This window comes from Microcaecilia unicolor, chromosome 4, assembly GCF_901765095.1.
Source record: "Microcaecilia unicolor chromosome 4, aMicUni1.1, whole genome shotgun sequence".
Taxonomy (NCBI): domain Eukaryota; kingdom Metazoa; phylum Chordata; class Amphibia; order Gymnophiona; family Siphonopidae; genus Microcaecilia; species Microcaecilia unicolor.
Window position 1 is genome coordinate 27,964,598 of NC_044034.1, and position 27,978 is coordinate 27,992,575.

The 27,978-nt window shown below is 43.6% G+C and overlaps 1 protein-coding gene across 5 annotated transcripts in view; it reads right to left on the minus strand.

The window, feature by feature from the left end:
- PAK1 (p21 (RAC1) activated kinase 1) overlaps positions 1-27,978 on the minus strand; it is a 184,353-nt gene that overhangs the window by 146,271 nt on the left and 10,104 nt on the right. The window contains exon 2 of one of the 5 annotated variants that reach the window (XM_030200072.1): positions 8,269-8,349. The exons of the other annotated variants lie outside the window; for them this stretch is intronic. The gene's annotated coding sequence lies outside the window, so the exon portion shown is untranslated. The remainder of the gene's footprint in view (positions 1-8,268; positions 8,350-27,978) is intronic. 5 annotated transcript variants of the gene reach the window in all.

The following is a 27,978-nucleotide window of genomic DNA, read 5'->3' on the forward strand; positions in this document are numbered from 1 at the left end:
TTTGTGCATAAGTTTCCAGGTGTTCTCCAGGGCCTTGTGGTCGGCCGCCGCCTGGTTGTGGTGGCCCACCGCCTTCAGGTTGTGTTGTGGCTTGTTGTCATTAGTGAAGTGTTTTTCTGTGTGTGATAGATATTGTGTTTTTGTTGTCAGAATGTTGTTTGAGGGGTGGGAAAGGGAGGGGTGGGCGTGGTAGGCTAGTTGGGAGGGTGTGATGGTGTGTGTGAGTGAGAATGTTAGGGGGAGGGGGTGGTGAACTGTGAGGGAGTGGTGAGGGAGTTTTGAAGGGGGGGGGGGGGTCTGCGTTCCTGGGGTGATGGTTTGAAAGTGAGGGATCCTTCCGGTTGTGGTTTTGGTGGCTACCAGTAGGTTTTTTGTTTTTGTGTGTGTTAGAGAGAGTGTGTGTGTGAATGTTTGGGGGGGGGGGGGGGGGGGGGCGCAAATGAAACACCTTCACAGTTGTTACAGATGAAGCAATAATAAAGAACGACTACCTGGATGCAGCAGCTCATATGTTTGGTTGCTTTATTTTGAGTGTATAGCAATGACGGCTGCTCGGGACAGTGGAAATAGAGATCAAACAAATTGCCTTCCTTGTTTACAGGGAACTAAATAGGCTCACCTGTTTGTGGTAGGAGAAGCTGTGAACGTTGTCGGTTGGACTCGGAGGGGGCGGGGTGGGATGTGCTGCGACGGTGGGGGCTTGGAGGGGGTTCGGCCCCTCACAGCTCCTTTCACCTCCGTGTGAAGGCGCTGCAGCAGAGGCAACAGATGATCGCTTCCCTTCGGGCCTCCCTCCTTCCCTCCCTGTCCCGCCGTCGTCTGAGTAAATTCTGTGAGGGCGGGACACAGGGAGGGAAGGAGGGAGGGGCGAAGGGAAACGATCTAGTGCAGGGGGTAACGATACGAGGGCCGCTTGATAACAGTGATCATAATATGATCGGTTTTGATATTGGCATTGAAGGAAGTGAAACTAGGAAATCAAGTACGCTAGCGTTTAACTATAGAAAAGGTGATTACGACAAAATGAGAAAAATGGTGAAAAAAAGACTGAAAGGAGCAGCTCGCAGAGTAAAAAACTTGCATCAGGCGTGGATGCTGTTTAAAAACACCATCCTGGAGGTTCAGGACAAATATATTCCACGTATTAGAAAAAAGGGAAAAAAGACTAAACGTCAGCCGGCGTGGCTAAACAGTAAGATAAAGGAAATCATTAGAGCCAAAAAACAATCCTTCAGAAAGTGGAGAAGAGAACCAACTGAAAGTAACAGGATAGATCATAAGGAATGCCAAGCCAAATGCAAAGCGGAGATAAGGAGGGCAAAAAAGGACTTTGAGAAGAAATTAGCGTTGGAAGCAAAAATACATAGTAAAAATTTTTTTAGATACATTAAAAGCAGGAAACCGGCCAAAGAGTCGGTTGGGCCGCTGGACGAAAATGGTGTTAAAGGGGCGATCAAGGAGGACAAAGCCGTAGCGGAGAAATTAAATGAATTCTTTGCTTCGGTCTTCACCGAGGAGGATTTGGGGGGGACACCGGTGCCGGAAAGAATATTTGAAGCGGGGGAGTCGGAGAAACTAAACAAATTCTCTGTAACCTTGGAGGATGTAATGGGTCAGTTCAGCAAGCTGAAGAGTAGTAAATCACCGGGACCTGATGGTATTCATCCCAGAGTATTAATAGAACTAAAAAATGAACTTGCGGAGCTACTGTTAGAAATATGCAATCTGTCCCTAAAATCGAGTGTAGTACCGGAAGACTGGAGGGTAGCCAATGTTACTCCGATTTTTAAGAAGGGTTCTAGAGGAGATCCGGGAAATTATAGACCGGTGAGTCTGACGTCGGTGCCGGGCAAGATGGTGGAGGCTATTATTAAGAATAAAATTGCAGAGCATATACAAAAACATGGACTGATGAGACAAAGTCAGCACGGATTTAGTGAAGGGAAGTCTTGCCTCACCAATCTAATGCATTTTTTTGAGGGGGTAAGCAAACATGTGGACAATGGGGAGCCGGTTGATATTGTATATCTGGATTTTCAGAAGGCGTTTGACAAAGTGCCGCACGAAAGACTCCTGAAGAAATTGCAGAGTCATGGAATCGGAGGTAGGGTATTATTATGGATTAAGAACTGGTTGAAAGATAGGAAGCAGAGAGTAGGATTGCGTGGCCAGTATTCTCAGTGGAGGAGGGTAGTTAGTGGGGTCCCGCAGGGGTCTGTGCTGGGTCCGTTGCTTTTTAATGTATTTATAAATGACCTAGAGATGGGAATAACTAGTGAGGTAATTAAATTCGCCGATGACACAAAATTATTCAGGGTCGTCAAGTCGCAGGAGGAATGTGAACGATTACAGGAGGACCTTGCGAGACTGGGAGAATGGGCGTGCAAGTGGCAGATGAAGTTCAATGTTGACAAGTGCAAAGTGATGCATGTGGGTAAGAGGAACCCGAATTATAGCTACGTCTTGCAAGGTTCCGCGTTAGGAGTTACGGATCAAGAAAGGGATCTGGGTGTCGTCGTCGATGATACGCTGAAACCTTCTGCTCAGTGTGCTGCTGCGGCTAGGAAAGCGAATAGAATGTTGGGTGTTATTAGGAAGGGTATGGAGTCCAGGTGTGCGGATGTTATAATGCCGTTGTATCGCTCCATGGTGCGACCGCACCTGGAGTATTGTGTTCAGTACTGGTCTCCGTATCTCAAAAAAGATATAGTAGAATTGGAAAAGGTACAGCGAAGGGCGACGAAAATGATAGTGGGGATGGGACGACTTTCCTACGAAGAGAGGCTGAGAAGGCTAGGGCTTTTCAGCTTGGAGAAGAGACGGCTGAGGGGAGATATGATAGAAGTGTATAAAATAATGAGTGGAATGGATCGGGTGGATGTGAAGCGACTGTTCACGCTATCCAAAAATACTAGGACCAGAGGGCATGAGTTGAAGCTACAGTGTGGTAAATTTAAAACGAATCGGAGAAAATTTTTCTTCACCCAACGTGTAATTAGACTCTGGAATTCGTTGCCGGAGAACGTGGTACGGGCGGTTAGCTTGACGGAGTTTAAAAAGGGGTTAGATAGATTCCTAAAGGACAAGTCCATAGACCGCTATTAAATGGACTTGGAATAATTTCGCATTTTTAGGTATAACTTGTCTGGAATGTTTTTACGTTTGGGGAGCGTGCCAGGTGCCCTTGACCTGGATTGGCCACTGTCGGTGACAGGATGCTGGGCTAGATGGACCTTTGGTCTTTCCCAGTATGGCACTACTTATGTACTTATCATCTGTTGCCTGCTGCAGCGCCTTCACTCGGAGGTGAGAGGCGCTGAGAGGAGCAGATGGAGATAGGCGATTGAAGGAGTGAGCGATGGCGACCGCAAGATCAGATGGACGGGGTACCGTTTGCATGTCATGCGAGATGCGTCATTCGCCCGCCCTCGACGTCATCACGTTGTGGCGCGAGGGCGGGGCACACAGTCTGTGGCAAACCGGATATCTCGCCCCCTTCAAGTTTCCAGTGAGGCTTCATTAGAACGTTGGGGTTGCCTTTTATATAGAGAGATTTGCAAGGAAATTTCAACACATAAGTAGAACCCAGCTAAAGTACCCAGGACCACCTAAGGAGAAACTGCTGCCTCTCCCTCAGAGACCTTAGAAACATCTAGAAAAAAACCCCGACTTTTATCATAAAATGTTTTTAAAACTCATCTCCACAACTAAACATTTTAAGCAACCAGTCCCTAACCGGGTCTAGTGCTAAAGACACAGCAGCTGGAACAGTCAGCTGACTGTTGCCAAATGTTAATAAATAGATATAAACTAAAAGGTAATCAACCCTCAAGCAAAGACACAAACCATATCCTGGAATAGAGAGAGAGAGAGAGAGAGAGAGAGAACTTCTCTTCCTGTGATGATATGCTCTGAATCTTCACAAAGTTTAATGTGCTCTTAAATATGGCTCCTGTAGCACAGTTACAAACCATATGGGTTCAGTTTTAGGATAATGCCTTCAAATTATGGTTGATGGGTTTCCCTTGATTCTATCATACCTTTTGTGTCCTAAGGGAGGGAAGGGCAGGGATGTAGGGGAGGGAGGGGGCATAGAGAGATTAGGTTGGAATTAACAAATGTAGATCCCGGTAAGAATGATGTGTTATGCTTTTATTTAAGTATGTACAAGTTCATGTTAATGTTTGGAATACGAGTTTCTAGCTGCAGAACTGCTTATTGAAACCAATTTTTAAAAAATAAAAAAGAAAGAAAAATGTTACGCTACTCATTCCCACCCTCATTTATCACTAATAAGTGATGCATGTGGGTAAGAGGAACCCGAATTATAGCTACGTCTTGCAAGGTTCCGCGTTAGGAGTTACGGATCAAGAAAGGGATCTGGGTGTCGTCGTCGATGATACGCTGAAACCTTCTGCTCAGTGTGCTGCTGCGGCTAGGAAAGCGAATAGAATGTTGGGTGTTATTAGGAAGGGTATGGAGTCCAGGTGTGCGGATGTTATAATGCCGTTGTATCGCTCCATGGTGCGACCGCACCTGGAGTATTGTGTTCAGTACTGGTCTCCGTATCTCAAAAAAGATATAGTAGAATTGGAAAAGGTACAGCGAAGGGCGACGAAAATGATAGTGGGGATGGGACGACTTTCCTATGAAGAGAGGCTGAGAAGGCTAGGGCTTTTCAGCTTGGAGAAGAGACGGCTGAGGGGAGATATGATAGAAGTGTATAAAATAATGAGTGGAATGGATCGGGTGGATGTGAAGCGACTGTTCACGCTATCCAAAAATACTAGGACTAGAGGGCATGAGTTGAAGCTACAGTGTGGTAAATTTAAAACGAATCGGAGAAAATTTTTCTTCACCCAACGTGTAATTAGACTCTGGAATTCGTTGCCGGAGAACGTGGTACGGGCGGTTAGCTTGACGGAGTTTAAAAAGGGGTTAGATAGATTCCTAAAGGACAAGTCCATAGACCGCTATTAAATGGACTTGGAAAAATTCCGCATTTTTAGGTATAACTTGTCTGGAATGTTTTTACGTTTGGGGAGCGTGCCAGGTGCCCTTGACCTGGATTGGCCACTGTCGGTGACAGGATGCTGGGCTAGATGGACCTTGGTCTTTCCCAGTATGGCACTACTTATGTACTTATGTACTTATTGATAAGTCTGGTTTTATTGTTCAGCATATTGATATTCTGCTTTTGTAAACTGCTATGATCTGCTTGGCAAATGGTGGTAAAACAAAACAATCAATATAATAAAAAAGAAGATATTCAAAGACACCTGTTAAATATGCACATCCCCACCAAGTCTGGTAGTTGCTACTCGGTAACCAAGTTTCTAAGAAGCCTCACAGCTCTCCCTCTGCAATGTTCTCTGTGAGGCCCAACCACCACAGGTTGTTCCTACGGGACCTGTTCTCTAGATCTTTGATACACTCAAGTCACATTTAAGCAAGGCTTGCATATGCTCTCATTCCTGCCTCGCCTTGTGGGGTTCGTCAAGCAGTCACAAAGTCCGGAGTCCCAGGAGCACAAAGAATTAGGGGAATTGTGTGTTGGCCAAGAGGCGGGGTAGTAGTCCTGTAGTACCGATGCTGTAGCATAGGAAAACAGAACTGATTCTACAACTCTGTCCAGTGCCTGGACTCTCATTCATCAAAAGACAGTCCTTTGCTTCCTACGCCCTTGAAGGCAATGTGCAAGGATCAGGAGTGGAAGCTGGTGGGAATATGTCATGACAGAAAGAAGGGTTTCCTGTACTCTGGTCTAGCCCATCCCTTCCTATCCATCACAAGGTAAAGGAGGAGAGGCATGAGGCTGGACCCAAACCAGCACAGCTACTGCATTCCGTAATCAAGCAGATACCAGCAGGAAAAAAGCTCTGCTATCACATACTGGCATAAAGAGAACTTTGTACTGCAAATTATGGTTTTGTGCAATGAACTGAAGAAAACTGGTGGGTGCATCTAACTCTACAATGATTATAAACTACAGATCTAAACAAACCAAAAAAGGTTTGTTATATTAAACATTATGGTTCACAGTAACTATAAATTGTTATATTTTTCTAAACTGTAAACCTCTAAACTCTAGGATAACAGAACTGCAAATCATAATTCTTTTAAGGCGTTCACTTTCTTAGTATTGGTTTCCTACTGCCAAATAGAAGAATGAACAGTGGAAAAAAAATTCCACTTCAAAACACGTGGAGAAAAGTGCCGGTGGTGGGAGGCGGGGCTGGTGGTTGGGAGGCAGGGATAGTGCTGGGCAGACTTATACGGTCTGTGCCAGAGCCAGTGGTTGGGAGGCGGGGCTGGTGGTTTGGAGGCGGAGATAGTGCTGGGCAGACTTATACGGTCTGTGCCCTGAAGAGCACAGGTACAAATCAAAGTAGGATATACACAAAAAGTAGCACATATGAGTTATCTTGTTGGGCAGACTGGATGGACTGTGCAGGTCTTTTTCTGCCGTCATCTACTATGTTACTATCTTTAAAAAAATATATAGATATACAGATATAGATATAAATCCCTATATATTACAAAAGTCTGCTATGCACCATAGTGCTGAAAAATCAAAACCATCAAAAACAAAAGTACAACTGTGCATCTCAACAATCCAAAAAATGTACAAATATAAGAAAGCTCCAAGTGGAACAACACTTAATACTACTCATTTCTATAGCACTACTAGACATATGCAGCGCTGTACACTTGAACATAGACATTCCCTGCTCGATAGAGCTTACAATCTAATTAGGACAGAAAAACAGGACAAATAAGGGATAAGGGAATCACTAAGGTGGGAATGATAAAACATGGGTACTGAACAAATGAGTAAGGGTTAGGAGTTAAAAACAGCATCAAAAAGGCGGGCCTTTAGCCTAGATTTGAAGACAGCCAGAGATTGAGCTTGACGTACCGACTCAGGAACTCTATTCCAGGCATATGGTGCAGCAAGATAAAAGGAATGGAGTCTGGAGTTAGCAGTGGAAGAGAAGGGTGCACAAAACAGAGATTTACCCAGTGAGCACAGTTCCTGGGGATGAGTGTATGGAGAGATAAGAGTGGAGAGGTACTGAGGAGCTGCAGAGTGACTGCACTTGTAAGACAATAAGAGGAGTTTGAACCGCATGCGGAAACGGATAGGGAGCCAATGAAATGACTTGAGGAGAGGGCTAATATGAGCATAGCGACACTGGCGGAATAGAAGTCGTGCAGCAGAATTTTGAACAGATTGGAGAGAGATGGCTAAGTGGGAGACCTGTGAGAAGCAAGTTGCAAAAGTCTAAGCGAGAGGTGATAAGAGTGTGGATAAGGGTTCTGGTAGTGTGCTCAGAAAGGAAAGGACAAATTTGGGTGATATTATAGAGAAAGAAGCAACAGGTTTTAGCAGTCTGTTGACTATGTCCAGAGAAGGAGAGAGAGGAGTCGAAGATGACCCCAAGGTTACAAGCTGATGAGACAGGGAGGATGAGAGTGTTATCCACAGAAATAGAGAATGGGGAAAGGAATATGATGGACAGACCATTAAAAACAATGTTGTGTCTATTTTGTGACTAATACTTGGCCAGCAGGTTTTTATGCTGCCTTGTGTTAACATTACTGAGGAGGTTCCTGGCATAAAATGTCTGCAGTACCATTTCTCAATTTCTGGCAGTTAGCCTCTTCATTACATTTCTTATACATAACCCACAGGATCTGCTATTCTGATCCTATCAAACATGGCAACAGTGTGTATTTAGATGCCAGTTTTCCTCCACCTGCTTTGCACCTTTTTTGGTGCCCTGAGTCTCCACTGCTGCTTTACTCATTTTGTGCAGTACCTTGCAGTTATCTTCTTTCCTCCATAGTGCATAGAGACCTTCTAGTCCCCAATTACCAAGTGCCCTCCAGGACAACATTAGGAGATCTTCAGTATGGATGGTACTTAGAAAGCTGACCATTATGGGGACACTAATGCCCAAATTCTCATCCTCATTGTTTGATAGGAAGATCCAGTGGTGCAAAAGGATTTCCATTTCCCTCTTACTTCATTAAGAAAACAAGCAGTTTTAAGCAACAGAAGACAGAGCTCGCTTTCTTGTAGCAGTTCCATTTTAACATCTTTGACAACTCACTTTTTCTCTGTAACTCAGTTCACTAAATAGGGCTAATGTTTTGTCTAACTCTGAAATTTGGATACAAGAAAATATGCTGCCAAACCATCCACATCAGAAAGCTGGCTGAAGATGGGATCCTACAGTGAAAAGAAAAGAAGCAACTACCTACCTTGTCCATCTAATCTCGTTGAATGACTTGTTTCAAGATACTGCCCCCCTTTCTCCAAAACTGCAAGTGGATTGCCAAACCCTAGATTACATGAAAAGACCAAATCACAAGATGGCAGAGGTAATAGATCAGGCAGGAGCAGCTGATGTGACCTATCAAAATTTTTGTTGGAGCAATGTCAAAGTGTTACTGAAGACTGATTAACCAGCTAGTCTGTAAATAGGACAAAGTTACTTGGTTAACTGGCCATTTTTTTTTGGAGAAATGAGGGTTTTGTTTTTTTTGTCCAATCAGGCCCATTTTCAAACTGTCTTTTCACTATTGTTCTCCCATGCCACACTGTCTTTTCCTGTTAAATTTTCAGAGTTATTTTGTCCCATGACAGACATTCAACCTCTTAAGCATAATGCTTTCCCTATTTCTGTTGTCTTGGAAAGAAAATAAACAAATGTCAGAGATGACTTCACCCTAGTAATACAGTCGTCCTAGTCTAGCCTAGGTTAACAAACAAGATGTTATTAAAATCTGTTAAATAGAAAGTAGTCTAAGAATGTCGTCTGGCTTTCAATCAAGAACTATGGAAAGTAAAATTGGATTTGCTTAAGAAATGAGAAATCATGTGTAAAAGGGAAGTCCCAAAGTCATCACCCAGCACTTCTCCTGATTTGTTTATTACTACAGCATTTCTCCTAATTTGGATGTCATCAATAAGTGAATGCAGAACACAAGTATACATTAGTTCCTCATTCTAGGTAAGGCAACCACCAACTCAAAAGCCCTTCTCTCTGCAACATGCATTTCCCCAACTCAGATCAGATTTGCTAACAAATACTTTACTTTTTTTTTTTTTTTAAGCTCTAGCCTTTTAATGTTCTCCAATGATGAACTTGTGCTCTGTACTGGCTTCGTAGGGCTAGTAAAGTTCAGCCTTTTTATTATTTTTTTTAATGTATATGGGAGACAGAATAATGATATGGGCTGTTAAGTTCCAAAATGTTTCACAACTGGATACATCTACTCTTCAAAAACAAGACAACTCCCACTTGTCCACAAACAATTCCTCTACCCACCCAATTAAATGCTCCATTTAAGTACAATTTTGATACACTACATCCTGTAAAAATACAAAGTTGTTTACAATAAAACCAGAATAATGTAACCCCAGTGTACAATTTGTTAAGATTACCTTTATGAAGAGATTCATCCAAGGCAGTGTACATTGGGTGCAGCTTGACATAGACAACTGACATTGTACTAACAGCATAGGTCAAAAGTTCCAACATTAGTTTAATACACAATTAGAACAGTGAGGTAAACTTGCTAATAGGTAAATCAAATCAAAATAGTATGATAATGGGTCACAACAGACATGATGCTCACAAGAACACACCAGACACTGAAAATACTCCCTCCCCACCTCCATTTTTACTCTTCCATTACTTGATCCTCAACCCCCTAGGTTCAAACCATCTCTTATAGCCCATCCTATCATCCCACAAGATGGGGGGGGGGGGAAAAAAAACTTTTTAGAAGTTTCTTTTCTTTCATTCACAATCGTTTCACATTAGTTGTTTAAAGCAACTCAAGAAGCTGAATGTACTCCTTTCTTATCCTGGTGTCAGAGAAACCTTTTGGAAAATGATACTCAAGTACTGTCTTAAAAGCGCAATCTTGAAAGAAAATATAAAACATTTTAGAGAACAAGATAGTGCTGTGCCTTGTCCAATAATCACACATTAAGGATTTGTTTTTGGTTTTTTTTATTTAGAAGGAAACAGTCATAACAATTGCAAAACAAAAGGGCAGATTATTATTTGTTGCCACAAAATTATTTAAAAATTATCTTAACATTATTTAAAAATTGTACTTTGCCCAGACCTTGGGCTCATATCAAACCCAGGCTAGTGCAACAATTCATTCAGCAGTGTTGTTCTGCTAAATGAAATCTTAGTCTCATGAGATTCCAGCTACAGACCAGACAGCTAATGTTACTCACAAGTAACAAATTTAAATGTTTTATGCAGTTTACCCACAGTAGCCTCCCTTAGTCTCTCACCTCCTCTGCAAATTTTTGGAGCAGTGGGCTGAGAACAAAAGAAGCTGGGTTCAAATCCTATTGATGTTGGTTCTGGGCAAATCACTTAACCCTATATTGCCTCTGGTACAGAATTAGACTAAGTCTTATGGTCACAGGGAAATACCTACTGTACTTGAATGTAACTAGTCAAAACAATGCCAAAATCAGTATAAGGCATGTGCATTCTCAGCCACAGAATGTCAGTATTTCTCGGCAGAGACAAACTACCTCTGCTTAAGTAACATAGAGGCATATTTTCAAAGGTTTCTATAGAACTTTGGGAGGTTAAGTGCTTTGAAAATGAGCTTGATAGTGACAGCAGATAAAGGGAAGGGAAAGGGAAATGGGACTTGATATACTGCCTTTCTGAGGTTTCTGCAACTCCATTCAAAGCGGTTTACATATATTCAGGTACTTATTTTGTACCAGGAGCAATGGAGGGTTAAGTGACTTGCCCAGAGTCACAAGGAGCTGCAGTGGGAATCAAACTCAGTTCCCCAGGATCAAAGTCCACTGCACTAACCACTAGGCTACTCCTCCACCTGGTCTGCCCAACAAGTCACATTCATTATCAATTCTAGATTAAATCAACAATGAACATGTTGATATATAGTTAAAGTATTCCTTTGTTGTTTCTGGGACACAGACCGTAGAAGTCCACCCGGCTGTCCTTATGTTCCAACTACTGGAGCTGCTATTAAAGCCTATCCAAATCCATCTTGTCATTTGTGGGACAGAGACCGTAGAAGCTTGCCCAGCACTGTCCTCACCTTCCAAATTACTGGCATTTCCGTTGAAGTTCTCTCCAGCCCATCCTAAACCGGACTGCTGTATGCGGGACTTAGACCGTACAAGCCAGCCCAGCACCGGCCTTAGTTGATACAGCCAGAGTTGCCATCTAAGCACTACTTGACATGCAAACTCAACCCTTTAGGTTTTGTTTTTTTTTATACCATTCATTTTTTAATTAGAGATCCTCTGTGTTCATTCCAAACCTTTTTAAATGCCGCCACAGTTTTTGTTCTCCAGCATCAACCCTCTCTCAATGAAAAAGAATTTTCTGAGATTATTCCAGTCTACCACCCCGCAACCTCAACTCATGTCCTCTAGTTTTACCATTTTCCCTTCTCTGGAAAATTTGTTTCTATATTAATACCTTTCAAGTATTTAAACTTCTGTATCATAACTCCCCTGTCCCTCCTCTCCTCTAGGGTATATATATTTAGGTCCAGTCTTCTCATGTGTCTTTTAGCGCAGTCCTCATATCATTTTTGTCACCTGTCTCTGGACCGCTTCAAGTCTTCTTACATTCTTTAGTAAGGCATGGCCTCCAAAACTGAACACAATACTCCAGGTGGGGCCTCACCAATGACTTGTTCAGGAGCATCAACACCGCCTTTCTTCTGCTGGTTACATCTCTCTGTAACCAGCCTAGCATCCTTCTGGCTACAGCCACCGTTTCGTCATCTTCATATCCTCAGACACTATCACAGCAAGGTCCCTCTCTCTGTGTGCGTATCACTCTCATCACCTAACATATATGCTTCCTTGGATTTCTACTCCATAGTGCATCACTGCACTTCTTTGCATTGAATTTTAATTGCCAAACATTAGACCAGTGACTGACAGGCTGTTCTTTATCAGAGCAACATACGTATCAAAGGTTCATTACATATGAATTACTACCTTGATAGCCAACAATTATTTGTTCTATAATCCAATTCAGCGACTTATTTTTCCTTATTCGAGTAGACCAGTGGGTTATTTCTCACTTACCAGCAGATGGAGCGGGGAAAAAAAAAATCTGAAGATTCTACTGACATCACAGGTATAACAGGTGGTGCAGCCAGACTCCTGTCAGTATACCTGTTTCCAGCAGCTGGTCAAGGAGGATATTTGTAATTATAGCATGTGTTAGTGGTTGAGGCTAACTGGTGTAGAGTCCCAGGAGCTGGATTATGATCCTTCTAGTTGAGTCTGGAGAGGTTCATTGGCCCTCCACATCCCTGAGCTATCTGGCATAGGTTCCTATTTTTGGGCTATGTCAACCGTTGTCCTCCAGCTTCGCTCCTCCTGTTCAATGCTTTAACAAAATATCTGTCCACAATCTACTGCAGTAATCCACCAAAAAGATAGTCCAAGATCTGCTGTAGTCCACCTCGTTTGGTCTCCACAAGGTCAGCACCCCCATCTAGTATCCATCTCCAGCAGAACCACATAGTAACATAGTAGATGACGGCAGAAAAAGACCTGCACGGTCCATCCAGTCTGCCCAACAAGATAAACTCATATGTGCTACTTTTTGTGTATACCTTACCTTGATTTATATCTGTCATTTTCAGGGCACAGACCGTATAAGTCTGCCCAGCACTATCCCCACCTCCCAACCAGCCCTGCCTCCCACCACCAGCTCTGCCACCCAATCTCGGCTAAGCTTCTGAGGATCCATTCCCTCGGAACAGGATTCCTTTATGTTTATCCCATGCATGTTTGAATTCCGTTACCGTTTTCCTCTCACACTCAAAAAGGCGAGATCAGTCTCAAACTCTTTAAGCTCAACAGCTGTATGGTCTATGTCTGGGGTCTCCCTTTACAGTTGAGAGTGAATAAATAACCACCAGCAATCAAGCATCTTTTAGTTCTTTCAATTCTGGGGTAAACAGGTATCCTGTCCCCTGCCTTTCCAGGGCCTAACAGATACCTTTCCTCTCTTCCCGGGTCTTATTAGCAAGCAATGTCCACTATTCACCTGCTTATGCAATCGTATGCCAATGTCTCTCCTAGTTCAGTTGCTGGGTATTCTTCTTTTGCTCCCAGCACTCAGGGAATTATATGAATAGAATCCAGAAAGGTTAGTCCCTCCCTGCCACCTCCCACATAGCCTTTCCTGACAAGCTACAATCTCCCATGCAGGGTCCAATGTCTTCGTCCTGTGAATGGGCCACAGGACTAACCTCAATCCATGTTAACACTCTATAAAGTCAAGTTCTGGTATGTCTCCTTGGCTGCGGTACTCACCTTCCCGTGATGGGACATATACCTTGTTACAGTGCTCCCTTAATATTATTTCTTTCCTAATGGAACAAGTTACTTCAAAAAGTTTCAATAAAAAGACAGAAGTGCTGGAGAGTTTCCCAGTCCTCATGCAGCATAAACAGAAAGGCCATAAGAGCATAACAGCCATACAGAGCCACACCAATGGTCCATCTAACACAGTACTCTGTTTCCAATCCAGGCCACAAGTACCTGGCAGAAACCCAAATAGCAATATTCCACGTTACCAATCCCAGGGTAAGCAGCGGTTTCCCCATGTCTATCTCAATAGCAGACTATGAATTTTTCCTCCAGGAACTTATCCAAACCTTTTTTAAAACTCAGATACACTAACCACTTGGAGCTTAACTATTCATTGAGTGAAAAAATATTTATTTTTAAAGTATTTCCATGTAACTTCATTGAGTGTCCCCTAGTCATTGAACCTTTTTTTTTTTTTACTCTTTTAAAGACTCATTTTTACCCATTCTATGCCACTCAGGATTTGGTAGACCTAAATCATATCCCCCTCAGACAGACATCTCTTTTCCAAGCTGATGAGCCCTAACCTTTTTAGCCTTTCCTCATATGAGAGAAGTTCCTTTATCAGTTTGGTCATGCTTCTTGGAGCCTTTTCTAATTCTGCTATATATATATATATTATTTTTTTTTTTTTAGATGTGCTAAATTCTGGTCACCATAATACCCAAGGTGAGGTCGCACCATGGAGCAATACAGAGGCATTATACTATTCTTGGTCTTATTTTCCATCCTTTTCCTAATACTTCTTAGCACCTTATTTTGCTTTTTTTTTTTTTTTTTTAAGCTTCTGCCACACACTGGGTAGAAAATATCAGCATATTGTCTACACCACCACCTACATCTTTTTCTTGGGTGCCAACTCCCAAGGTGGACCCTAGCATCAGGTAACTATAATTCAGATTATTCTTCCCATGTGCTTCACTTTATATTTGTCCACATTAAATTTCATCTGCCATTTGGATGCCCAGTCTTCCACGTTTATTTGTTTGTTACATTTGTACCCCACATTTTCCCACCTATTTGCAGGCTCAATATGGCTTACATAGTACCGTAAAGGCATTAGCCAAATCTGGTAGAAAACAAATACAAGGTTATATTGTGGTCAGATAAGGCTGGTGTGTTTCAGACACCGTGAAGGTACAAGGGAGGGAAGGTTGTATATTGTCCAGTATGATCTTTGGTTTTGCTGTGTTGCCGGGTGTGGGGATTTACGTTGGATCGGTAGGGTAAGCCTTCTTGAACAGGTTGGCTTTTAATGATTTCCTGAAGTTTAGGTGGTCATTGATTGTTTTCACAGTTTTGGGAGTGCGTTCCATAGTTGTGCGCTTATATAGGAGAAGCTGGATGCATATGTTGTTTTGTATTTGAGTCCTTTGCAATTTGGGTAATGGAGGTTTAAGTATGTTCGTGATGATCCGGTACTGTTTCTGGGTGATAGGTCTATGAGGTCTATCATGTATCCTGGGACAACGCCGTAGATGACTTTGTGGACAAGGGTGCAGATTTTGAAGATGATCCGTTCTTTGATTGGGAGCCAGTACGGCTTTTCTCGGAGGCGTTCGGCACTTTCAAATCATGTTTTACCAAATAGCCTAGTTGCTGTGTTTTGGGCGGTCTGGAGTTTCTTTGTGAGTTCGTTACATCCCGCATAGAGGCCATTGCAGTAATCTGCATGGCTTAGAACCATTGATTGTACTAGGTTTTTAAATATTTCCCTTGGGAAGAACCGTTTTACGCATTTAAGTTTCCACATTGAGTAGAACATTTTCTTTTTTACGGAGTTTACTTGGCTCTCAAGATTAAGGTTGCGGACGACTGTGACACCAAGTATTTTTAGGCTGTCGTCCTGCAATTTTTCACAGTTCACATGTGTTTTAACAACCTTGAATAGTTTTGTGTCATCTGCAAATTTAATCATCTCGCTTGTTTCGATTTCCAGATCATTTATAAATATGTCAAATGGCACTGATCCCATCATTGCAGCACTCCACTATTCACCCTCCTCCATTGAGGAATATGGCCACTTAACCTCTTTTTTCTGACTGCACCCGAAGTAGCAGATATTTTTGAAGAGTTTGGCGTTCTCTTTTGTTTGGGTTTTTTTTTTTTTTGTTGTTTTTTTTGGGGGGGGGGGGGGCGGGGGGGGTTCTAACCACAGTCATCCTCTGAGTGGCAGCATTGGAAGGTGGCCTCTGTTTGTATTAAAAAGTTAAGGTACTGTGGTGGTAACGATGGCCATTTTGTCAACAGAACACAATTCTTTCATCAGGTCCAAGGAGAATCATGTTCCACTCTCCTAAATCAGGGACTACTCCCAACACACACAGGCTAGCATCACCACGCAGCTGCAGGTGGTCAGTCCTGTGGAAGAGGCCCCAGGAGGACTTGCAATTTTTTAGTACCACAGTGCTGTCAGACACTCTTGGACTGCCTTACACAAAATCTTTCTGGGCTCCAGGCCCCTGTGCAGTATGAGTACTGAGCATCAAGGGGTCTGGTAGGAGCCCCCAAAGTCCTCAAGGTGTGTGAGAAAAAGGTCCTACAGGAGGCACCATGGAGCACTGCATGCCACTGTATAGCAAAGCTGTATAGAAATATGGTGCCTGGCATTATTCAGCTAACCTGACTTTATGAAATACAGATTCTGGCTAATGCCACCTTTCACTGTGTAGGCCGGATGCTTGTTAGGCCTCAGATTTGCTTGCAAAGATACTGAAAAACATCCCCAAGGACTACAAACCACCAAGGACTGCAGAACTTCCCTTGGTAATGGGGGGCAATACAATGGCTGAACAAACACAAGCAGTATGATAACTTTACTGAAATAAGATGCCGTGATCACAATGACCCTGCCATGTTTTACATATGGCATAATGTTCTGATTCTCCAAGTCAAAACAATGAAGTCAAAAATTTACTATTCCAGACTGGGAGGCCCATGTTACCTAGAAAAAAACAAAAAAAAAGATATAAAAGGCCTCTGCAAAAACATGATTTTATCTGGTTGTCATCTGGAGCAGTTATCAGAAGAACGGCTGCGAAATGACCTGATCCGAGCCAGCCATATCATGAAGACATCTCAAGCTGGTTAAAAGGTAGCCCTACTGTTTGCTTGGCTGCTAAGGCCTGCTCCAGTCTGCATCACTATCCAGAGACAGTACCTGAAGGTCCTGCCTGCTGCAGCTCCTTTGATCCTCCCGAGAGACGGATCACCTCTGCCTTCGTGTCTGTGAGAGTGAAAGAGCCCTTCATCATCTGTCAGGTTCTAACTACCTTTTCCATACTGCCCAGGAGTAAGGAGTCCTAATCAGTTCAGGACATAGGGTATACAGTGTGCATTCTTTAGCTTGCTTTGACAGGTACATAAATATCCATTGCTTTACCATCATTTTGTCTGATTTAGCATAAATGTATAATCACTAGTTTACACCATTTTCTCTGCTGCCAATATAATAAATCAGCTTTTATATCTTTTCTTTGTTGTTATCAATAGAAATCAAACAAAATAAAACATGGAAAAGAAAATAAGATGATACCTTTTTTTATTGGACATAATACATTTCTTGATTAGCTTTCGAAGGTTGCCCTTCTTCGTCAGATCAGAAATAAGCAAAAGTGTTAGTTGATAGTATATATAAATGAAGCTTCAAAGCCTTTCAATGACAGTCTAGCAAGGTGGGGGTGGTTAGGAGGTATGTATGGGTACATCAAAGCATTTCATTTCATTATAGTCTAACAGGATGGGTGTGGGTAGTTGAGAGGAGAGTGATAAACAGAGCAATACAACTTTATGGTTTATAATGGGCTAGAAAACCCAGATCCTTAAGTCCTGTCTGTTGGGTGTCAAAATATTCAATCATTCTGACTTCAAAGGTCTTACGTTCCTGTATTGTTTTAAAGTTACCTTTCAGGATTCTTACTGTGAAATTACTGGTGCAGTGTTCTTATAACACCTGAGTCTTGTCTCTTGTTTTTTTTCAGTATATATTTGGGGTGTATGAACTTGGGTTTTGTTGTTGGAGGGACATTTAGTTACACCTAGTCTACATTCTAGAGTGCTGCTTTCATATTTTGTTATCTGTGTATATGTTCCTTCATTGCCTCCCCTTTTCCTGAGGCAAGGTAATTGTTTTAGCCCCACAGAGGGCTTTCTCAAATTTGTTTGTCCCACTTCATATGCCTATATGGTGCATTCTGCAGGTTGACTCAAGCACAGGGTAGTGAAGGGCTCCCTTCTGTCAACTCAATTTGGGTGCCATCAAGTCTGTTCCCCTTCAAGAGCAGGGTCAATGCCAGTACTCCTATTTTGTAGACCCAAAACTATTCTGTATTTGAAAGGAGTCAATGCTGCTCTTCAGCCTCCCCATTTTTGGATGGAAACCTTGCCTTCAGTAATATCTTTGCTCAAACTGAAGGAATTCCAGACTTAATTTAACTTAGTCAAAGTGATTTTCACAGTCTCAGAAGCTTATACCTGAGATACCTGAGAATGTGTGTGCTAGGAGAGCATCATCAGTTCAAAGCTCTGCTTTTGGTTTGGTAATGGATCCCAGGACATTTTCCAAGGTGATGGCAGTGGCCACAGCACTCATGTGCAAGAAAATGATTTAAATTTACCCTTAGACAACTATCTTATCTGAACAGGATTCTCAGGATGCCACACCCTGAGTAGTCTCCTCCTTGCAACACTTTTTGATTGGATTGTAAACTTCACCAAGAATCATCCAATTCCCTCTCAAGTACTCAAGTATTTTATGGTCCGCTTCAACACTTAAGTAGCACTCAAGAGAATGCACAAGATTCTAGATAAAAAAGCCTTTTATGCAGAACAAGTGCCAAGAGCTTGGGATTTCCTTCAGTTTCTCAGTTCTACGGCACCAACAGTTGGAACACAGCTTGACAGTGCTTATGTTGCTTCTTATTTTCTTCATTCGGATCCTTTTTCCATTCTTTTAACCACACTGGCTGTCATTTGCTCTTCTTTCCACTTGTGTTAATACATGGAATACATCTGGTCTGACTTCCACGATGGTATTTTTAAACAACATCCACCCTTGATTTTAAATTCCTAATCTCCGCAGCCGACCCTTTCAGCTTCTTTTTAACCATTTTCCTCAATTTGTCATAGTCACATTTCAAAAATATGTTGTTACAGTAGATTTCTTTAGTGAATTCACTCCAGATATCAGCTCAAATTTGATCATGTTACGATTACCGTTCCCCAGCGGATCCAACACAGTTACCACTACTAAGACCTAAAGCTCACCAACTCTACGAGCTGTGGTTTTTGCAACTACATTCAAAGCAGTTTACTAGTATATACAGGTACTTATTTGTACCTGTGGCAATGGAAGGTTAAGTGACTTGTCCAGAGTCACAAGGAGCTGCAATGGGAATCAAACCCAGTTCCCCAGGATCAAAGTCTGCTGCACTAACCACTACTAGGCTACTCCTCTACTCCACTGAAATAACAGCCACCAAGAAAACAACGTTCCAGGTCAACTACTTTAGATGGCAGGAATTCAGTGGCTCAAAAAGGAGCTTTCATCAGCTGGGTGAGAACAACGTTGAGAACCCATGACACTGGTGGAGGTTTGACAGAGGGCTTTGACAAAAGCAAACCGCTCATGAATCGAACAACTAGAGGCTGTCCAGAGATGGGCTTACCTTCTACATTGATGATAAGCACTAATTGCACTAAGGTGAACCCTTACAGAGTTGGTCTTGAGACCAGACTCCGATAGGTGTAGAAGATATTCAAGCAGCGTCCGTGAAGGGCAAAAGCAAGGGGATCTAGGGCATTGCTCTCACACCAGACAGCAAACCTGCTCCATTTGAAAGAATAGCACCTCTTAGTGGAGTCTTTCCTGGAAGCCAACAAGACCCAGAAGACACCCTCCGAAAGACTCAAGGAAGCAAATTCTAGGCTCTCAACATCCAAGCTGTGAGAGCCATAGACTGGAGGTTGGGATGTAGAAGAGACCCCTCGTTCTGTGTGATGACGGTCAGAAAACACTCCGATCTCCACGGTTCTTTGGAGGATAACTCCAGAAGAAGAGGGAACCCGATCTGCCATGGCCAGTACGGCACGATCAGAATCATTTTTTGCGGTCTTGCTTCAGTTTCAACAAAGCCTTCCCTTCTAGAGGTATGGGAGGATACGCATATAGAAGACCTGTCCTCCAATTGAGGAGGAAGGCATCTGACACTAGTCTATCATGGGCCTGAAGCCTGGAACAGAACTAAGGAACCTTGTGGTTGATCTAAGTGGCAAAAAGATCCACCAAGGGAGTGATCCACCAAGTGGTTGCCCCACACTCAGAAGATCTTGCAGGCTATGCCTATATTGAGAGACCACTCGTGTGGTTGCATTATCTTGCTCAGTCTGTCAGCCAGAGTATTGTTTTTGCCCACCAGATAAGTGGTTTGAAGGAACTTGCCATGCTGGGAAGCGCAATGCCACATCTAGACTGCGTGATACAGTACCCTCCTACTTGTTGATGTAATACATTGAAACATGGTTGTCTGTTTGGATGAGTACAATCTCTGACAGCCTTTAAAGCGTTCCAGATCGCCTGGAGCTGCAGGAGATTGATCTGAAGATTTGTTTCTAGCTGGACCAAACACCTTGGATGTGAAGCTCATCTACATGAGCCCCCCATCCCAGGAGAGATGCATCCTTCATCTGCACCTTTTGTGACTAAGGAATTTGGAATTGAAATCCCAGAGTCAAATTGGATCAAATGGTCCACCACTGAAAGAAGCATATAAGCACTGGGGAAACTTGGAGGACATCTTCTAGACTCCCCATGGCTTGATACCACTGAGAAGCTAGGGTCCATTGAGCTGATCTAATGTGAAGATGTGTCATGGGTTAACAAACACTGTGGAAGCCATGGGGCCCAGCAATCTCAACATCTGCCGAGCTGCGACCTGCTGAGAGGCTCAAACTTTGGAAGCGAGGGCGAGCATCCGCTCTCGTCTCTAGAAGGTAAGCTCAATCCTTCCGTACATCGAGAAGGGCACCTATGAGCTCCAATCGCTGGACAAGGCGAAGACTTGAGCACCCAAATAGTCATCTGCATGGACTCCTGAGCACCATTCGAAGAGATACTCTTCACCAGCCAATCGTCGAGATATGGGAACAGACTCCCAGTCTGCGTAGTGATGCTGCAACTACCACTAGACATTTAGTGAAGACCCTGGGAGCTGACGCGATGCCAAAAGGCAACACACGGTACTGAAAGTGATGGGTTCCCAGCCGAATTCAAAGATACGGAAGTATTGGGATGCGAATATATGCATCCTTTAAGTCAAGAGAGCATAGCCAGTCCTTTTTCTAAATCACTGGGAGAAGGGTGCCCACAGAAACCATCCTGAACTTTTCTTGGACTAGGAATTTACTCAAGGCCCTTAGGTCTAGGATGGGACACCTCCCCCCTCCCCAGTCTTCCTGTGTACAAGGAAATACCTGGAATAGAATTGCCGTCCTTCCTCCCCTGGTGGAATGGGCTCGACTGCATGGGCCTTCAGAAGGGTGGAGTTTCTCTGCAAGTACCTGTCTGTGCTGACAGCTGAATGGCTCTTGGTGGGCAATTTGGCGGTTTTAGATACCAACTGAGTGCATATCCAAGGAGGACTATTTGGAGAGCTCTCAGTGGGCAATTTGGAGGGTTTAGATACCAATTGAGTGCATATCCGAGACGGACTATTTGGAGAACCCATTGGTCGGAGGTTATAAGGGGCCACCTTTCGTGAAAAAACTTCAGCCACCCCCCCAACCAGCAAGTCATCCAGGACTGACACTTTTACTGTGGCTGTGCTCTGCTGGAGCCAGTCAAAAGCCCATCCCTTGCTTTGCTTGGGGAGCAGCAGGGCCCTTTGACGAACGCTGTTGACATGAACAAGAATGCTGGGGTTGAGCCTGAGCAGGTTGGCAAGACAAAGGCTTGTACCTACGCCATAGATAGTAACAGGTACTCCTCCTTGGTTTGCCAAAAGTCCTCCTAGCTGAGGAGGTAGTTTCTTCTCATACATCTTTATCCCCATATCATTCTTGTTGCCTTCCTCTGTACTGCTTTTGAGCTAGAATAACTGAATTTAAGAACTGATCGCAGAAGTCAGTTAGGACAGCCAGGCTTTAATAGAGTGCTGAATACATAATATGACCAGAAACAATGCAAAAATGTTTGAGGATTGAACAATTCAGCTTACACAATTAGGAGGGGATGAAGAACACCTCTAAAATTGACTGCAGAGTTCAGAATGGTAGATTTGGAAAGATTACAAAGATTTTGTCTTGCCAGGGGAGATTCACGGTCATCTCTAGTTATTTTCAACTACTGCTACTACTTGTCATTTCTAAAGCACTACTAGACATACGCAACGCTGAACACTTGAACATGAAGAGACAGTCCCTGCTCGACAGAGCTTACAATCTAATTAGGACAAACAGGACAAACAACAGATAAGGGAATATTAAAGTGAGGATGATAAAATAAGGGTTCTCAACAAGTGAATAAGTGTTAGGAGTTAAAAGCAGCATCAAAAAGGTGGGCTTTTAGCTTAGATTTGAAGACGGCCAGAGATGGAGCTTGACGTACCAGCTCAGGAAGTCTATTCCAGGCATATGGTGCAACAAGATAAAAGGAACGGAGTCTGGAGTTAGCAGTGGAGGAGAAGGGGGCAGATAAGAGAGATTTACCCAAGACTGTTAGCCTTAGTCCTTTACATAGGAAAGTCATGGGTGTTCTCTGCAGCAAGTTGATCGGTTTTGTGTAAGCCACATTGAGCCTACAACTAGTGGGAAAATGTGGGGTATAAATGTATTAAATAAAAATAAATAATAAATCTTAACCCCCTTAGCACCAAGCCTCATTCCGGCTCCAAATTAGACCAACAGGAGGGTGAGCAGAGAGCCAGAACCAACCAGCAACACTGCCCATAACATGCACACAGCCAAGAAACAAGCCCGAAAAGTTGCAACCCGCAACAGTTACAAAATTTCCCATGGGCTGCTTAAAAAATCCACCCAATTCCACGAGAAAACAGCAGAACTGGCAGAACTTCTGAGGTGGAATTTGGAATGGTAGTATCGCAGTCAAATTTGTCCAAATTGTCCACCAGAGATGGGCATGAGTCAACTCTGGAGAAATCTGGATTACATCCACTAAATTCCCAGCCGCCCGAGACCACTGGGAAGCTATGGTCCACTGGACCTCTCTCAAGGGAGCAATATGCTCTGTTGAGGCCATGTGACCCATCGATTTTAACATTTGCTGAGCTGTGACCTGCTTGCTGCTTTGGACCTGCGAGTGTTGTCAAGGTCTCTGCTCTCGCTTGTGGAAGAAAAGCTCAAGTCTGCAATGTATCGAATGTAGTCCTATCACTGAACCAAGAGAAGGTAGAACTTCGGATAGTTTATGATGAACCCTAGTAACTCCAACACCCTAATAGTTAGGCGCATTAACTCTATAGCTTCCTCCTGCTATGTGCTCTTGACCAGTCAATCATCCAGCTAGAAACACATACTGTCTGAACAAATATGCTCAACTACCACTAGACACTTGGTGAATACATGGAGATCTCTCGCGAGGCCAAATGGCAGAACACTATACTTGTAGTTGTTGAAATATGGGTATAGACATCCGTTATGTCCATATAGCATAGCCAATCTTTTTCCTGAATCACTGGGAGAAGGGCACCCAGGGAAATCATCCTGAACTTTTCTTTCACCAGGAATTTCTTCAGGGCCCTTAGGTCTACAATGGGATGAAATCCTCCCATTTTCATGAGCACACAGAAGTACCTAGAACAAAATCCCTTCCCTTCTTCCCCTGGTGGTATGGGTTTGACCGCATTGCGCTGTAGAAAGGCAGAGATTTCCTTTGCAGGTACCTACTTGTGCCGAGAGCTGTTGAACGACACTCTCAGTGGGCAATTTGGTGGTCTTTGACACCAATGTAGGGCGTAACTGAGACTACTGTTTGAAGAACCTACTAGTCAGAGGTAACAAGGGGCCACCCGTGTTGGGGGGAAAAAACATTTCAGCTTCCCCCCCCCCCCCCCCCCACAAATAGGTAGGCCATCTGGGACAGTTACTTGACTGCAGCTACACTCTCCTGGAGCCAATCAAAGGCTCGCCCTTTGCTTTGACTGGGGCACTGGCTGGGACTTCCGAGATCAGGTCTGGAGAGGCCGAGAACGCTGGGCCTGGGGGTTCTGGGCAGAGTGAAAAGCGGCAGAAACCTATGCCTTTGAAGGTAGTAGAGTAACTGCCTAGGCCCACTCAAAAACCTCCTAGGCGAAGAGGTTACAGCTGGAGGTTGCCAAGACACAGTCTGGATGGTTATCAGTATGTTTTTTTATTTTTTTTTTAATGAGGTCAGCAACATCCTCCACCTTGTCCCCAAAAAGACTGTTTTCTAGGAAAGGAACATCCACCAACTTCTCCTGAACCGCTGGTTCTAGGTGAGAAACATGCAGCTATGAGAGTCTACGCATCCTCACACCCATGGCGGGGTCTGGATGCAATATCAAAAGAATTGTTAAGCCCCTGGCCAGATATTTCTGCACTCCAGCTGCTTACTGGCCAACTGGCAAAGATCTGCAGCCTGCTCCTGTGAGAGAGAATCCGCAAGACTAAGAGGGCATAATCGAAAGGGACGCCCAAATTTTGCTGAGGACGTCCCCACAAAACCGTAGAGGCAGGGAAAACCGTATTATCGAAACAAGATGGACATCCATCTTTCGTTTCAATAATACAGTCGGGGATGCCAAAATCTTGAAATGGTTGTCCCTAGACTTGGTCGTTTCTGATTTTCAGCGATAATGGAAACCAAGGACACCCATCTCAGAAGCGACCAAATGCAAGCCCCTTGGTTGTGAGAGGAGCCAGCATTCGTAGTCAACTGGTCCCCCTCACATGCCAAGACACCAATCGGGCACCCTAGGGGGCACTGCAGTGGACTTCATAAATTGCTCCCAGGTACACAGCTCCCTTATCTTGTGTACTGAGCCCCCAATATCCCACTACCCACAACTGTACACCACTACCATAGCCCTTACGGGTGAAGGAGGACACCTAGATGTGGGTGCAGTGGGTTTCTGGTGGTTTTTGGAGGGCTCACATTTACCACCACAAGTATAACAGGTGGGGGGGGGGGGGGACGGGCCTGGGTCCGCCTACCTGAAGTGCACTGCACCCACAAACTGCTCCAGGGACCTGCATACTGCTGTCATGGACCTGAGTATGACATTTGAAGCTGGCACAAAATATTTTTAAAGATTTGTTTTAGGGTGGGAGGGGGCTAGTGACCACTTGGGGTCATCCCTGATTCTCTCCAGTGGTCATCTGGTCAGTTCAGGCACCTTTTTGTGCCTTGGTCGTAAGAAAAACTGGACCAGGTAAAGTCGTCCAAGTGCTCATAAGGAACACCCTTTTTTTTTCCATTATGGGTCGAGGATGCCCATGTTAGGCATGCCCAAGTCCTGCCTTTGCTACGCCTCCAACACGCCCCTATGAACTTTGGTTGTCCCCGCAATGGAAAGCAGTTGGGGGACGCCCAAAATCGTCTTTCGATAATGCCAATTTGGGCAGCCCTTTGAGGACATCCATCTTCCAATTTGTGTCGAAAGATGGGTGTCCTCTTTCGAAAATGAGCATGTAAGTGTACTGCGTAGCAAAGATTGCAAGTAATGGCTCATGTAGAGCTGGTAGAACTAGATGCAGGCAATAAGTATAGAAGCCTGAAAAATCTTCCTCCCAAATGAGTCTAATGTCCTGGCCTCTGTACCTGGGGGAGCAGAGGTATGAGTTCTGGAGCTCCTAGCTCATTTGAGGGTGGATTCAACAACCAGAGACTGGTGAGGTAGTTGTGCCCTCTCGAATCCAGAAGCCTTCTAGATACAATACTGTGTATCCAACTTCTTAGGTGCGATCTGCACTGAGAGGGTAGATTCCCAGTGCTTCATCAGTGCATCTTTAAGGATAGAGTGTAATGGTACTGTGTCCAGAACAGATAACATCTCCCACCCCCCTGTCGTTGAGCAGCACTGCATGAGTCAGTGTTGACACCCTTCAAGGTGCTGGCACTAAGGATCTCTCCACAGGCATGGATGAAGCCTCAGGAAGAATCTGGGGCTAATCCGCAGTTGGCAGAAGCACCCTCGATGCCTGAGCACACTGCAACTGCAGCATCTGCACCAGTTCCTCCCCAGTTCAAATTCCACTTCAACTGTTTGATTTTATTTTTCTAATTGTGAGCCCTCCAGGGACTCTATTAGATTGTAAGCTCTTTGAGCAGGGACTGTCTTTCTTCTATGTTTGTGCAGCGCTGCGTACGCCTTGTAGCGCTATAGAAATGCTAAATAGTAGTAGTAGTAGAAAGATACCTACACTATTCGAGTGGGTATAGACATCTGCATCAATAGCCTCCAGGCTAGCAGGTTTCTTATATACAATATGTCTATAGATTAAAGAAATACAGACCAAGTTCAAGGTAAGGCACTAGTTACAAGGAGAGAGCACTGATGTCTGTAGAAAAGAGTTCCTAGTAGTGAAAAAGTAAAATCAGATGCTTTTGGAAAAGGAATGAAACCTCCTTACATTGCAAACCACTATGCTAGAACTAATTACCAGAGTAAATTCATAATTGTACAGATTACATGCAATTCAGGAAGTTAATGAATACCTGGTTATTCTCATATAAGAGTATCCCGATTAAAGGAATCTGGAAGATAGGGTGTTGAAGCTACAAATATGGGTATGATTTCTAAAATTGACAGAAGCAGCTGCAACCGTATTGATCAATCAATTTATTAAAAGCATAAGCGTCCCAAGACCAGAGTCTACTTCAGAAAAATGAAGTATACTGGATGTTGCACAGCTTAGAGCACTAGTCTTGACATCCAGCGGTGACTGGTTCAAATCCCACCACTGCTCCATGTGATCTTGTCACTTAACCCTCCACTGTCTCAAGTACAAACTTAGATTGTGAGCCCTCCAGGGACAGGGAAATACCCAGTGTATATGAATGTAACTCACCTTGAGCTACTACTTAAAAGGTGTGAGCAAAGCCCTAAATAAATAAATGGTTGGAATGGGAAAAGTGAAGTAGACAAGTAAGGAAAGAGGGAAGAACTTCCGGAATATGGAGGCAACCATGAAGTAAAAACAAGGACACGGGATGTGAGGTGGAATTAGATTTATGGTGATCAATACATGTTGTACACGTAAATTGATTCAGGTCTACAAATAGAAGTGATAAATCTAAGAGAATGAGGGGTGGGGGTGGGGTTACTTTCTCTGCACCTGTCAGTACCTTTATTGGTAAAGCTGAAGTGAAGCTTCATATAGCAAGTGGCCTCAAAAAAGTATATAAAAAAAAGTTACTTTCCTTTATAAAGTGTCACTTGAACTGCATTATTTAGAACTCTAATTCAAGCACTGAAACAAAATATGACAACAGAAGAGAACCTGAGACTTATGCAATCTGTTCAGTGTTCAAGATGCATTGTTATATTTAACTCTGTTTATTAGCAGAAAAGATAGCATATTAACAACATTGCGGTATAACCATCTGTAATCCCAGTGCTTTCAGCATTTCCATAAAGCGTATTATATTCTGCTTTTTATTTGTCCCCTCTCTCTAATCTTCCCCCCCTCTCTCTTCCCTATCCCCAATCCCCCCTCCCATCCCTCCCCTTGCCCACCCCTCCCACAACACACATGTTCCTATTAACAATTACAGCTGTGATATGAACTCTAATAATCAGTTTAAAATTCGACTTCTCGCTAACGGTTGCAGTGTATCCCAGAAATTCGCCCATGTCCTCTGAAATCTCAGTCCTTCTCTGGAGGACAAATCCAATTGTCCACATCTCTCCAGCTTTAGGAGTTCTATCATTTGTATTCTCCAGGTTCCCAGAGCAGGGGCTCTAGTGTCTCGCCACTGTAGTAGGATGACTCTCTTTCCCATCAGTATTGCTCTCTGCAGGAATGACAAAAATCCAGGCAGTGCTGGCTTGATATAGTTATATTCACCAAACAACAGCATTGGATGTCTCTGTATTGTGCGCCCCCAGTATCTCTTAATTTCACCCAGAATTTGGGTCCACAGTTGCAGTGTGTGTGGGCAAAACCAAAACATATGGCCAAGCGTGGCCCGGGTCTGTTTACACCAAGGACACACATCCGAGTCACTGTACCCAGCCTTGTAAGCTCGTGTTGGTGATATGTATAATCGTAGTGCAAACTTATACTGCATCTCTATGTATTTGGTGAAGATGGAGGCTTTCCACATGGAGGCTATAAATTTACTCAATGCCTCTCCAGAAACTTCAATCAATAACTCTTCTGCCCAGTGCTGAGCTCTACTTCTAAAGTCTATATCCTCTGTGGAATCTTGCAGAGCTCTGTGGTGATATTTGAGTGGCACCGACTCCTGTGCCCCCAATGTCATGTCTGTGCTCAACATGTCTTGTACGTCTTCACTTAAGTTAGACCAGCCCAGCGCCACTATGTAGTGTTGCACCTGTAAATAAGAAAAGCGGTCTATC